At 40.0% G+C, this 14823-nt stretch overlaps 1 non-coding gene and 1 pseudogene across 1 annotated transcript; one reads left to right on the top strand and one right to left on the bottom strand.

Moving 5' to 3' along the window:
- LOC101572614 overlaps positions 1–6046 on the top strand; it is a 46452-nt pseudogene extending 40406 nt beyond the window's left edge.
- Positions 4725–4831, bottom strand: LOC111813023. Its single transcript, XR_002818373.1, has one exon. It is a non-coding gene; the product is annotated as a U6 spliceosomal RNA (small nuclear RNA).
- Positions 6047–14823: the final 8777 nt, after the last annotated feature.

A 14823-nucleotide genomic window follows, 5' to 3' on the forward strand; every position in this document is an offset into this window, starting at 1 on the left:
GCAAGCTGTAGCTGAGTGAAGCTGTGTACAGTGGTACGTTGCTTCACAAACTTGTTCCACAATTCTGGGGAAGATGCAACAGTCACGTCCATCACCCCACGCAGAGATCATGAATGGAAGCAAAATTGTTCTGAAGGCTTGTGATTCTGAACTAAATCGTCAGCAAACAAGCATGTATGAACCGAGGCATTATTGAAACTTCCTTAGGAATGAACAGTGCTGTACACGCTGCCAAAGAGAGACACTGACCGTGTGTGAGTCATGCCGCCAAGACAAGAAGTCAAGAGCGTTGGTCAGCCAGCAGCCCGAGGTCCAGGGGAGTTTGTAGAAATAACATGTTGTGGTTTTGCGTAGACATTTAGTGTAGACACTTTATCCAGGCATTTACTATAGGCACGTTCCATCTCTGTGAACTATGGAAATACATTTTTAAAAATTCTGAGCCTCAGTTCCCTTAGTTACACAAGTAATACCACATAAAGAAACATGAGAATGGGAGAAAATATTATGTCAGTGATTTTGGCTTGTACATGTCTGCAATACATAATAATTCCATTCATTTTAGGAGATTGGTACATTAAATATCACATCTTAATCATTTTCACATCGCCTGCTGCTCCTCCCTTTTGAATTTCATAGACAATTAATTAACTTCCATATGTACTTTGAAGAAACAAAATAAGCTTCCTAAGTTTTAAGCTTTTCTTAGAAAAACTCAAAATATTTTAGAGCTATGAATCCTGACCCACTCTTGGCACTGTTTCACAGGACAGAGGATATGTTACCATGAAGAACTTAGAAGACAGACTCTAGAAGCAACAGTGTCCATGACAACAATGAAGCAGCTTAATGGGACACCGTGTGCTTACTGTTTTTATTTAACTTGTCTAATTTCCCCCAAACATGCAAACCTCCAGCAAAAACCAATTTTGAGGTGTAGCCCAATAGTTGTTTGATGACACAAGTGGCAATGATGCTTCCTCTGTGAAGTGCCACATCATCATCTCTGTGTCTAAACCTTTGGAATCTCTTGGGTGCACTGAGAGATTAAGCACCTTCAGCATGAAAACCTCCAAGGCGCAAGTTTTAGGGAAAGGATACAGAAGTCCAGCTATGTCAGGAAGAATTTAAAAGGGTACACAAAAGTGACAGAAACTTGGTTGTCACAGTGCTCATAAGCGCTGGCCCACATGACTGATGATAGAGGTGAAAGCCAACATCTGGACAGCCAAGTTCCTGAGAGGTACTGCATGATCTGCCATGCATGCCAGAGGAGCGGGCATTTGGATGGGCCACAGTGACCAAATTCAGTGGGAGGAACATGCCAAGTGCATTTTAAGCAGATGTACTTAAATAGCTAGAACTGCAACAGAGTGGGAGAATGATTTTGTAATGCATTCTTGATGGGATGCTTAACTCTACAAAGGGAAAGGGGCCCCATGGAACAGACTGAAACCTCCTCCCTGTGTATCCTGTGAGCAGCCTGAGAACATTCTGAAGCTGCATTTGTGTCATTAATGCTGTGACAACTGTTAGGAAACAAGCAATCCAGGAACTGAATGATAGTCATCCAGAGAACATGACTTTTGGAAGAAAATTAGGATTTGCAACAATTAATTATTTAAATGACAAAGCTTGGGGAGCTGTTATTTTGTAAACCCCATAATATCTTCTGAGCAATGATGCTAAAATCCAGTCTAACAATGTTTTTGAAAGCAACTATTTATACTTTCTTATTGCACAGTAGAACAATGGTGTAACATGATGTTCCCCAATTTTGAACCTTATAAACTGTGTGAGCTTCAAGTAGCCAGGTCAAGAGCTAGAACATTCATGCTCCTAGGAGCTCACTGCTCCATACCATGCCTGGGAGTGTGGTCCTGAAGCAAGAAGACTTAACATTCGCTCCTCTGTTTTTCTTTTTAATTTTATGTATTTGTTACAGGGCCTCACTGTGCAGCTCATAATTGTAGGGATTCTCCTGTCTCAGCATCCCCAGAGCTGGGATTACATTTGTCTGCCACCATGCCTGGTTTGTTGGCCAGTTTGGTGACCCTGGGCAGGACCCACATGGCATGTGGTATTGGAGATTGAACTCAAGTCCTTGTGCTTGCTAAGCATGTGCTTAAATGTCTGATTTATCTCCACAGCCCTCGCTCTGTTTTTTCAATCTTACTTTCATTTGATTCTTTTCTATTACCTTATTTCTTGCTTTTGGATTAGAAGTGTGCTATTGTGTCTTGGGAGTTCTAATTTGAGTTGTTACACAGGTTCACAACTAAGTGTTTGCCTTGAGTCTCAGAAGACTTAGGCTGCTGAGAAATGCTGCAGCTGTTGAAGCTCTAGGGAAGGAAAGGATCATTATGTCCCCAGTAAGATATAAATATTAATTTGTTATTGTCTTCATTGCTAGATTAAGTATGGTTCAAAAAGATCTGATTTAGTAGCAATTTCAAAATAGGTCGAATGTATTCTTAAGCTCAATAGTCAACTTCACTTTCTTGGCAGTTGCTGAGAGGGCTAGGAAGGCAAACTCCTGGGAGTGACTGTGTAGGTTATGGAGGCCCGACCTCAGGTCCCTGTCCCCTTATCTCGATCCCCTCCCTGCTTTCCTTCTAGGTCACCATTAGCTAAGTAGCTTGAGTCCACTGGGATTTCTACCATGATGCTCCTACCCTGGAGCTAACTGCCCATGAGCTTAATCTCATGAAAATGCAAACTCAATAACCTTCATCTTTGAAGTTGTGAGTATCAGGTATTTGGGGCCAGAAGTGAGTAAGTTAATGAATTATTTTCTCTCAAAAATCAAATCTGTTGTGTTTTCCTCCACGTGTAAGCTCAGCTTTCCCATACTGCTGCTCATGAGCAAGCAATGGCCTGGTAGGCCGATAAAACTGCTTACAACTTGAAATAAGTTCTGCTTCACCATGACTGGGAACTGTGTAGCTATCGACTCTTTTTGTCCCTTACCAGTTCTCTACGTATGTCTTTCTTTCACTCAGTATTAAAATAATGGCATTTCTTAATGCAGTGGTCTTTCTCACCACTGTGCTTTGTGCTCAACCTTGAGCTACCTCTGATCAGGGCCTGCAGTGTCCTGAGGCAGTTCTTCTGTGTTCCAAGGTACGCACAATTGCCTGTAACCTCCACTGCACCTTTGTCTTCAGTCCTGTGGCTTCCATCCTGTCCTCTCCTAAGTTTTGTGCTTGGTCTCTCCAGTCTTCCTTTGAAGTCTGGTTGAAGCTGCCAGGACCACACATTTCTTGAAGTCTGCATACTTAGACAACCTGCATTAGGCAGTTAGTGTGAAGGTCATCCAGAAGAATACGTAGTAATGAAGCTTCCTTGGTCCAGGATAGTAGTAGCTGGAGGATTTATGCATACTGTGAATGCTATTTCTGGTATGACTGTGCAATTTGCTTTCTTTTATATCCTAACTAGCTCAGATATCTCTTGTAGAAACCATTCTTATTTGCTTACTTGTGCTGACAATGGTTTGGCATCTGTCTTCTCTGCGCTGTGCATTAATCCTGATCAATGCCCTTTTGCACAAGAACTGCAAGCTGTGATTGTCCCTCAGAGATGATATGATTACTTTTCATTTACATAAATACTCATTTCCTATCACAATGTTAGCACTAGATAATAAATATTTTTAAATTAGCAAATGTGTATCAGAGTTTTGCTTTGCCTATGATACCAGAGCTTCTAATGCATCATCAAGACATTATTCGAGTACAATTGCCAGTAGAATCATTGCTTCCAAGTGAACGTTCCAGGAGGCTGGCTTTTACTGTCTGCAGTTTTGTCAGAGCTCTGGTCTGATATGGGCTCCATTAGGACTTTCCCATAAAGCTTGCTTACAGAATTTTACAGCATTTTAAGACATCTCTGAAGTTTTCCAAACATCTGCCAACTAGCTGCAAAAGCTGCTGAACCATAACTTTGGACTAGCTCACAGAACAGCCTCTTTTCTCTGGAACCAATTTTCTGCATTGTCAGCTTCCCTATTGTGGAGAAAATTATCTAATAACCACAGTTTAAAGAAGGAAACATGGGGCCAACCCGATAGCTCAGTGGATTAAAGTGCCTGCTCAGGCAGACTCAGGGACTGGGGTTCAATCCCCAGCGTGTCATGCCAGCTCCACCTCCAGAGTGCACTGAGACACGTTTGAGACTGCATGTGGTGCCTCACACCTGTAATCCCAGGGCTTGGGAGGCTGTAAACAGGAGGATCACTATGAGTCTGATCTATGTATCGAGACCATGTAGACCCTATACTAAGTACATAAAAAAGTTTAAAAAGAAATTATAAAGGAGAAAACATGTACCAGCTCATAGTTTCAGAAGCTCTAATCCACCCTTGGCTGGCTATGCACAGAAACGTCATGGGGGAAGGATGTGACCTAACAAAGCTGCTCAGTTCATAGTTGCCAGGAAACAAGCAGGAGACTATGACAGGGAAGCAGAGGCCAGGACACATACATGCCTTCCAAGGTCACAGCTTCATAACACGTCCTTTACCTGTCTTCTAGGTCAGTGATGGCAAAAATTTTATTTTATTTTATGTTTTCCATAATTTTATTGAGAAACAAATAGCAATGAGACAGTTTCAAACCAAACTGGTGGGACAGTTTCAATAATTAACACATTGCATACATTCTTCCTAGTGGTTAATTGCTGTACAAGATGCAGACACGATCTCCTATTTACAAACACCTTTAAAAAATATGGAACACTTCACGAATTTGCATGCCATCCTTGCGCAGGGGCCATGCTAATCTTCTCTGTATCGTTCCAATTTTATTATATGTGCTGCCGAAGCGAGCACGGCAAAAATTTTAGAGATCGACTATGCAAGCTGCAACCCCAAGCCCACTATTGTTTGTAATGTGTCAGCTCTGTGATTAAACTTGAATATCCAAAGCTCAACTGCTGGAGTGACTTGGCTCTTGCTGGAGGGCTCTGCATGGCTGCTCTACCATGCATGTCACAAGCTCAACACCACTGCCTTAGGTGGCCTTCAAGCCAATCAAGTTGACAGTGAAGCTTCAATTTTATAGTTAGTTAAGAAGAAAAAGTGCTGCCTCAAATAGGAGTTTTAAAATTTAGCCACCTAAGCCCAGGCCACTAGAAGGAAATGCACAGAAAGCATCATTGCAGGTATCCAGAATAAGCCCCCAAATTCTAAAGTGTTGTGGTATACTATGCTATAAAACCTACACTGTGGATTCAACTCTTCTTAGAAAATGTCATGAATACATTGCTTTATAGAATTAGCAAGTTTGGGGGAAGATAGTTAAAGGAAATCTTACTGTGTGCATGTTTTATTTTTCACTTCACTGGGGGCTGCAAAGGGAATGGATCTGCAGTAAAGAAGTGAGACAGTTAATCAGGACTGACTAAGAAAAATAGGCCTTTATAACAATTATCACCAGCAGCTGGTGACTAGGATATGGGTTTAAGGTTTAGGAAGATTTTTCATGTTTCATTTTATTGTAGAGCAAGAAAGAACAGCTAGAAAGATGTGAACAAACCTAAGTTATAGAGAATATCTTGGAAGTCAGGTGTGAGGTGACTGAAGGCAAAAAGTGAGGGAAATAAAAGAGAGAAAGCAATTCTGAATTAGAGAAAAAGTAACAAATTCACTTTATAAAGGTTCAGTGGAACGAGAGAAAATAGAAATATGGAAATAGAATTGCTAGGACTCAGAAAACTTGGCCATGGAAGTCATGCAGAACAATTGGGTTAGTCATGATGCCCCAAAATACAGCCAACTGAGGTCAAGAAGGTTGGGTACCTTCTTGGTAGGATAGTGGGTGAGATTACAGAGATGCTGAAGTCTGTTGTGGGTTACGTGACAGTATGTATCATTCGAAAAGGCAGGAAAACATCACAGGCCATGAAGACTCAAATTTCAGAAAGGGTTGAGGCACACCATGTTGGACCAACTCAAAGAGGTGGAAAGTTTCCTCGTAGAAAGTTGGCAATGCTGAAAGGAAAAGAATGGATCCAAGAAAACGATGCCAATGGGAAGAAAGAGTGAGATATGAATGTGAAAGGACAAATAATCTCTTCCTAAATGGAGATCATATTACGAGTGCTAAGAAATGAGCCCTGGTTCCATGGAAATGCATCACTCTGGTGGACAAATGTCAGGAGACATAAATGCAAATTCCATGACTATATGGGGGCAGCACTGAGCCTCCCTAGCCCCGGGTGATCATTGTATGAGGGTGGATTTGTAGCAGTCAAGCAAGCGTAGAGCAAAAGGAGAAGGAGGAAAAGGGGTACAGTTCGGAAGAGTGAACAGGGAACAAGCCAGTGACAGATACAATGTCCATCTCCTCCCACCTTCCTGCCTGAAACAGCCTTGGGAGTAGAATTTTCACAGTGCTTTGTGATCACTTACTAGAATGTTCCACTGAGGCCAGTGTTACAAACTCTACTTAGACAGTAAGACCAGCCTGGTGCTACTAAATATTCATAGCATATTCACAAAACAAATAAATAATAGATGATGCTGTATCATCAGTTTAGAAAAAAGAAAATGACTGCTGGTCATGCAGCCCCATGCCAGTCTACATTTGATCTTTCCACTGTCTGTTTTGCTTTTGGGCAGTGTAGCACTTACCATGGAGAATGAGAAGATTAAACTTGATGGATACTACAAGACCCTATGATCACATTATTTTTCTAAAAGACCAGATTTTGAAATGTTATTGCTTCATAAGCCTCTTGAAGCTTTCATTAAGATAATGATTTAAAGATTTTTATTTCTCTTTTTAAGAACAAAGACATAAGTGGTCAAAGGCAGAAAGTCTGAGAGAAAAGTAATGATCACTTCTCCCTTGAGCTTGCTAGAGATTAAAGGAAATAATTTATTTTGGTCACAGTAACTTTGGTTCACTCTCTTTATACTCATCACTTACCCAAATTCTCAGCATGCAGAAGGAACTTATTGCAAATATATATTCATAAGTTGCTGGGTTTAATAAACGTTTCCACGGAATCATTTCTTGCATAACCTATGTCTCTTATAGTTCCCACCCAGCAGGGCTCAGAGGACACTCACGTGATTTGCTTTGTCCCACGGGCCATCACCAATCACAACACAGCAGAGATGGGATTGGTATCCAAGGATCAATGCTGATGCATAAAAGCACCGGATTGGGACTAACTGGAGAAAATGGTCCAGCTGTCAGCATGAACAGAAGGGTGAAGGCACTGTGGGTCGTTCTGTGCTAGCATAGCCCCAGAGCCTTCCAGCCACATTGTGCCACACGGGCGCTGTCTGGGAGGGACATGCGGTGAAATACATGGATGTTCTACTCCACTTAGTTCGTGAATGATTTACTTGGGCACTGCTACAGTTACTTTGTCTATATTATTTTATCATTTTTGTTTTTGATGTAAATTTGTGATTTGTCTTCACCATAGAATGGTGAATCTTCCTCTAATGTGAATTACTAGCCTAATTGTGGAAAGTCCTTGAACAGCATTGTGCAATGCTTTATAGAACATAACATCCTTTATTCTTCATTTTCCTGTAACCCATAACCTCTCATCTATCATATTTGCACTATATACAACTTAAATTATCTTACCATCTCTAACAAAATTCAGTCAACATGACGGGGGACGCAGTCTCCTGCTAATAATCTGCATGTTCTATATGAAAACCTCACACTGTCAATAGGTGTTTCCAGTGGAAATGAAGATGATCAAGATGCAAGCAGAAACATTTCCCATTTTGCTCTAGTCAGAAAGAATTCTTCTGCAGTGTTCCTCATGGTTTCTGCAATTTCCTCATTTTCCTAGTATTTTGAGAATTCTATTGCAGAAGAAAAATCCATATATTGATATGACAGCAGTACTTGTTCAAATATATTTCACACTGATAGATTGTACCGGGGCTACCCTGATGACCGTATAAATAATATAATTCAGTGTAGGAAAATGAATTTAAATTAACATTCTATTATTTGTGATCTATTTTATATTATTTATCTAAAATGATCAGTATCTGGTTTGACTAAAATGGTTAAGAGTTTAAGGAAAAGCCAAGAATATATTCATTCATTTCAATGCTTAATTTTTCAATAGGTAACAAATTATTACTGATTTTCTAAGTACTTTGATTTTCCACTTTTGGTTCAGAATTTGTTCAATTATTTACACAATTGAGAGTATAGGTAGGCTCAGCAAATGGGAGAGATGTAACCCATACTGATTCATTTTACTATCTTTCCTTGTAGGATTCCAATATTTATCAAGAAAAGCCAGTTGAGAGCTGGTGAAATAGTTCAGTGGACTGAGCACCTGCTTAGGCAAGTGCAGGGAACAAGGTTCGATGCCCAGCACCACATGCAGATCTGGCCCCTCCCTCAGACACCAAGACTGAGTGTGGTGGCTCACCCCTACAATCCCAGTACTGGCTGAAAAGAGCAGACTACTCACGAGCTCCATAGTGAGACCGTGTACCAAATGTGAGAAAGAAAGAAAGAAAGAAAGAAAGAAAGAAAGAAAGAAAGAAAGAAAGAAAGAAAGAAAGCCGAATTAAAAGCCTATGACATGCATACAGAATGATTAACTGTATCACACTTCTCCTACACACAGTCAGAATGAAGCGCTGTCCCTCCCCACACACACCTGCCCTAATTTTTAAGGCTCACTGTGAACTTAAAGTTGCTGAGACTTTATATAACACAACACCTCTTGGTTCTACTGCTCATTAATCTTCTCTAGGTCCTCTCCTCAGATTCAGTGTGAAAATTTGCAAAATGTTATCAGTTCCAGGCTTTACATCGCCACTTTTTCCTCTCCTCCTATATTAGTGTATCAAAATGGAAAGTGAACATCTTGTCCCACCTTAAAAATGGTGCTATTAGTACAGGGAGTTATTTTGTTTATCTGTTCAACACCCAGTGAGTCTCTTCTAGGTGTAGCCTAGTGGGTCCAAATAATGTAATGCAAAACATAAGGTACAGGGGCCAGGGAGGTGGCTCAGTGGAATAAGCACTTCCCTGGCAAGCACAAGGTCCAGAGTTCAATCCCTAGTTCAGCCATCCTATTCAAATAGAGCACCCCTGGAATCTAGTATAGTAAGAACTGCACAAAGATATTTTAGCACATGAGACACATAACCACACATCACATCTGTATCCTATGCAGTACAAAGTACAGCTGTGAAAGTCACTTCAGTTTGGAAATTCTCAGAGAAATAGGAATAAAAAATACAGTATCATTTTAATTAAGAATATTTATTTCAACAGAAGGAAGGATACTTCGAAACTGTAAAGGTTGCCTACTCATAGGGCTAGCCCTGTGAGGTTCAGGACCACAGCTCTTTTACTGGCCAATCTACACCTAACCCTTGAGACACTGCCCTCGAGAACCTAGCAGTTCCTACTATACTAGATTCCAGTGGTGCTCTATTTGAATATGATGGCTGTACCTTATGTTTTGCATTACATTATTTGGACCCACGAGGCTACACATAGAAGAGACTCACTGGGTGTTGAACAGATAAACAAAATAACTCCCTGTACTAATAGCACCATTTTTAAGATGGGTGAGATTAGTTTGCAAGGTTTGGTGCTGACACGTCGCGTTGTGGGACAGCATGAGAATTAGTGTGTGGATGTCCTGAATTTTTCTCACGTATGTAATAAATCTATGAGATGGAAATAGTAGATATCTTTACAATATTAATTATTTATGATTTCTTTTATATAAAACCTAGAGCATCTCAACATTTTCATATAATAACTGTGGATAACTTTTGTAAGTACTTATTATATTCTGTGCAGTTCAGAGAGTGTACTCTTTCCTTATGGCAATTTTATAAATAAAGCAAATTTGAAATAAGCACAGTGAAGCTTAGTGTGGTTAAAAGTTGCTAAAATTTACATAATTGTAAAAATTGCAGCAGAGATACAAGCTCGTAATGACTTTGGGAAACTGCCTTTCTACTAAACCAAATTTATTTTGCACAAGAAAAAAACTCAGATTCCATCTATACATTATTTTAATACCAACAAATATGAATTTTATTGTCATTGTCTATGTCTTAGCAAACTCAAATTTTAATTATTTAAGAATTAAAATTTTAATTTTAATTATTTTACTTTATTTTTTTGTATTTTAGGGAAGGGTCTACAGGGTATTCAAAGACTCACTACTAGATCGGACTCATAGTGATCCTCCTGTTCACAGGCTCCCAAGAGCTGGGATTGCAGGGGTGTGCCACCACCCCCAGTCTCAATTACTGTCTCAGTGCACCCCGGGGCTGGGCCAGCATGGGAGGCGCAGGGATCTAACCCTCAACCCCTACAGGCAAACTCATTTAAATGCATAAAATCATAAGTTATAAATGTGAAATACCTCCTTTACCTTTCACAGCCAGGTGATGTAGAACTCAGTCTAAGCATGAGACTATCTTGTGGCACAGTCAGCCCAACAGTGGGCACTACACTATACATAACTTTCTGAAAGATAATCTTTCCAGAGTAAATACAACATTATAAGTAAAAGGACTCTTTCCAATATAAATTTCATCTCTCAGCTGCAGGTGTTTCTTTCCAGAATGTACTGCTTGGCACTGGGGGAAGGATGCTGTGCAACTCTTTCTTTGACCTTCTTCAAAGTGCTTCTTATCATTATGCTAAAAACATTCCTAGATTTTCTTGAGTGGTGCACATAGCTCTCTTGAAGACACATTTGTGCAAGAATAATTGTCCAAACTGAGGAGTCTGTGCAAGACTGAGCCATGGTGAGTCTTATCCTGAATTTCCTCCCACCCACCTAAAAGTTCTGTTTTCTAAAACTACTGAATGTCATACATTTAAACCAATCTTGTCCTTTCACAGAAAGCTTAAAACAAGACTCAGGTCAAGCAAATAAAAGTGGTATTGAGGAGTCCGAAAAAAGGAGAGAAAATCAGTGCCCATGAAAGGTGGGAGTTGGATATTCTATGCCAAGGAGCACTGCACACTTAGGTCAAAATATGCCCAAAGATAGCAGAAAGTGAGAGCCACCGAGTGATTTTTCCATGGAATCATCATTAGAAAAAGTACTTGTCTTTCTTCACAAGCCTAACAATTTAATTAGCTATAACATATGCATAAGCAATACATAGACATAAACATTGTATTCAAACTTTCAAATAAAATATCTGATTCCACTAAAACAGCTAGCTATTAAATAAATACATTAGAAGAATCCCCACTTGATCTTGAAGCCTAGAGTTTATGGGTTGGAGTGAGAGGACAGGAATGTTGACTAACAGAATTTTGGCTGGGGGATGGAGTAGTGTGACACAGAAGATGTAATAAGATATGTACATGGCAGAGGTACTCAGCCGAGTTAAGCAATGGGCGTTTGCTGCTGGAGCATTGTGGGGGGCCATGAAATTTGATAATGAGTGTTATAAAGCAAAGTTTGAGCATCATATTTGGATAGGGAATTTCCATACACAAGTGCAAGCCAATTATATGTTTGTTCACTAATACCAAGCTACTAGAGTGAGTAGAAATGCCACTTTGTATACCATAAATTATTACCTTTCATGATCCCTTCTTACTGTCACTATATTCAATATATGGATGGGAATTAGATACAGCCAGTTGTACTTCAGTATGAGCATTATCTTCTTTTTGGTGGGGGGTTTCCAGAAATTGAACTCAGGACCTTGTGTTTCCCAGACACGTACTGCACTGCTGAGCTATATCCACAGGGCCCCAACATGAATATTACCTATGGGTGAGCGGGCAAAAATTTTATTTTTCTTTTTGTGGTACCAGGGATAGAACCCAGGACTTTGTGCTTGCCAAGCAGGCACTTAAGCTGCTGAGCTATCTCTTCAGCCCTGAAAATATTCTTTTTTAAAGTAATTTTATTGAGAAAAACATTGCAATAAGACAGTTTCAAAACAGGTTGGTAGGAGAGTTACAACAAGTAATACATTGCATATTGTTGTCTTTGTAGTAGTCATCATAGTTCAAGGTGCCAACATGATATCCTGCCCAAACATTATTAGTACAAATCTTTCTTCTTATTGAATTAAGAGAATGTGGCTATGTATCTATCCTAACTAATTTGTACATACAGATACAGAATTGTCCTTCATTTATATGTCATTTTATGTTTAGTTTTGCTAGAGATGGGTATTCCATTGCCATCCAAATATTGTAGATGCATGAATTCAGCAAAGTATTCCAATATAGTCCAGTACTCCACAATAGCAGTGGGTTATCCACAGGACTGGCAATGTCTGAATCTGATGACTTGAGCCTTCCACAGCTCAGCATATTATCATGGCTTCACTTTTCATACATCATTTCTACACTTTTCTGCTGGATGGATAAGACCAAGATAAAGCAAGACCTATCTAACAAAACAATGTAACTTTTGTATCTGACATGGTCAGTCAAGTCCCCACAGGACTAATCCCGAAACCCTGTACCGCGCTTTGTAGATCTTCTGTCAGTGTCAGCCGTGTGGATGAGTCATGACCATTGCTTGACCAATTTTCTCTCTGTGAGAGCCTGAGAGAATGTTTTCTCTCCATGTGATTCTCTTTAGGCACATATGGGGCCACAGAGGAATACAATCGATGAAAATATTATTCTTGATGAAATGAGTAACTCAATTACCACATCACTGTTAAGAGATAACATGAAAGGGCTGGTCAAAGAGCTCAGTGGATTAAAATGTCTGCAAGCAGGTGCAGGGGCTGGCAGTTCAATCCCCCAGCCTGCCATGTCGACCCGACCCCTGCAGTGTGCTGAGAGGGCAATTGAGACTGGTTGTGATGGTGTGTGCCTGTAATCTCAGCTCTTGGGAGGCTGTAAATGGGTAAATCACTACAAGTCTGATCTAGTAGCAGGACCCTGAACTCCCTGTAGACCCTTCCCTAAAAATACAAAAAAAGGAGAGAGAGAGAGAGAGAGAGAGAGAGAGAGAGAGAGAGAGAGAGAGAGAATGTGCACAAAAAGCTGGACTAGCACTTAGATAATCCACTTTTTACTGAGTCCAGAAAATCATAAAACACAAACTTAATCATCTCTGAGAAAGTTGTAAACTACACTGTTTTAAGGATTTTAAAAGCCATGTTACCTCATCTTTCCCCAAAATCTATGCTTGTAGTTACCATCACTTTTGCTTTTGAAGTTGTGCAGACTGTTGTTTCCTCACCTAAAGGAAAAATGATACAACAAACAAATCCAGGAGGTTGCCTTTGCCAATGTGGAACAGCTGTAGAACTGTGACTATGTTTCACCTCACAGTGATGCCACCAGGTTGCTTGCTAAAGTATATTGAAGGAAAGCAATGGTAATTATGATAAGAAGGGGAGCAAGTAATTTTTTTTGAGTCAACTTAGAAAAAGACACAATGCGGACAAAAACTTTCAGACTCAACCTAGGACCCTAGGATGGATAGCAGGAAACTACTGAGAAAGTAGGTTTCTAGATGATTTGCTAAGTACGTGAGAGGGCTCAGGCTCCCAGCACATCAGATACTCTCGAGGGAATACAGGTCCTCCAAAGATAGGCACCGAAGCATAGGTACTGCACAATGCTTACTTACCTATAAGTAAAAATCTACTTCAGCAGGTGTGGACATCCACAGGACTTCTTGAAGTGTAGAGTGCACAGCATGGTCAGATGCATTAGAATTTAAACTAAGCAAATAAATAAACCAAACAGAAGTATCCAACTCACTCAGCAGAAGAAAAGAAAGAAAAGAACAACATCTTGGAGTTGTTAACAAACCACAGTGGTGAATGAATCTTAACTATATTGGATTGATAAATGTGTACGTGGCAAAAATAGAGTGTGGAAGAAAAATCAAGAATTTAGGAGCATGCAATTTAAGTGCATAAATTAGAAATAAGCATCAATTAGTGGGAGAATTCCCTTATTCTGAACTTGTGAAGGGACATAACATGACTACTGTCAAACCATGGAAGTGTCACTGGAAAGTAAATGCCTAAATACATAAATAACATGTCTTCATGTGACCAAGCCCTTGGTGAAGGCAGGATATGCAAAGCTGAGGAAAACACTGCTCGGTGTGGACGACCTCTCAAGAAGAATGGCAGAGCCTGCAGAAAGCTCAGCAGCTCTCCTGGCTTCTGAAGCCACTATGGGGAGTGTGGACCAAGAGACAAGAGAGAGACTTTCAGGACAACAGAGGAAAGGAAGACCCCTCAGGCTGCCTGGCAGGATTCCTCAGCGGTGAGGATAATCAGCACCCAAGGGACCGTCAGACCACAGTCTCCAGCTAAGAGTGTGTGGGTAACAGCACCATGACAGATGTGCCCCAACTAATTTCAAAATATGCATATTTATACACATTTGTGATTCTAATAGTTCTAAGCTATTTCTCTCCTGTAGTCCAAGCACATTCTTCCATATATTCAGTATAGACCTATAAAATATGATGTATATAGGCAGGTAACATAAAATCACTGACATTCAGAGACACAAATGGAGGGCTGAAACCTGGGAATTTAGAGAAGACAATTCCAAGTTGCTGTCACCATTTTATATATCTGTACCTTGTCCACTATGTGACCTGGGCAACTCACTATGAGAAGCTAAGTAAGATTTCATGAAATTACACATGTTAAGTGCACAGATCAATTGTACTCATCATATTAATTACTTTCCTTTAAGATAGATATCAGTCACTTCATTTTATGTTGCACAAGATAAAAGCTAAGCTGCAGTAAATAAATTATGATTTAAACTGTCAGCATAGTAACTATAGTCACTGTCTCACTTTGTTTGAGAAGCCTAATTTCATGATACAGTCTGT

The sequence above is a fragment of the Octodon degus genome, unplaced genomic scaffold, assembly GCF_000260255.1.
Source record: "Octodon degus isolate 3935 unplaced genomic scaffold, OctDeg1.0 scaffold00159, whole genome shotgun sequence".
NCBI lineage: Eukaryota > Metazoa > Chordata > Mammalia > Rodentia > Octodontidae > Octodon > Octodon degus.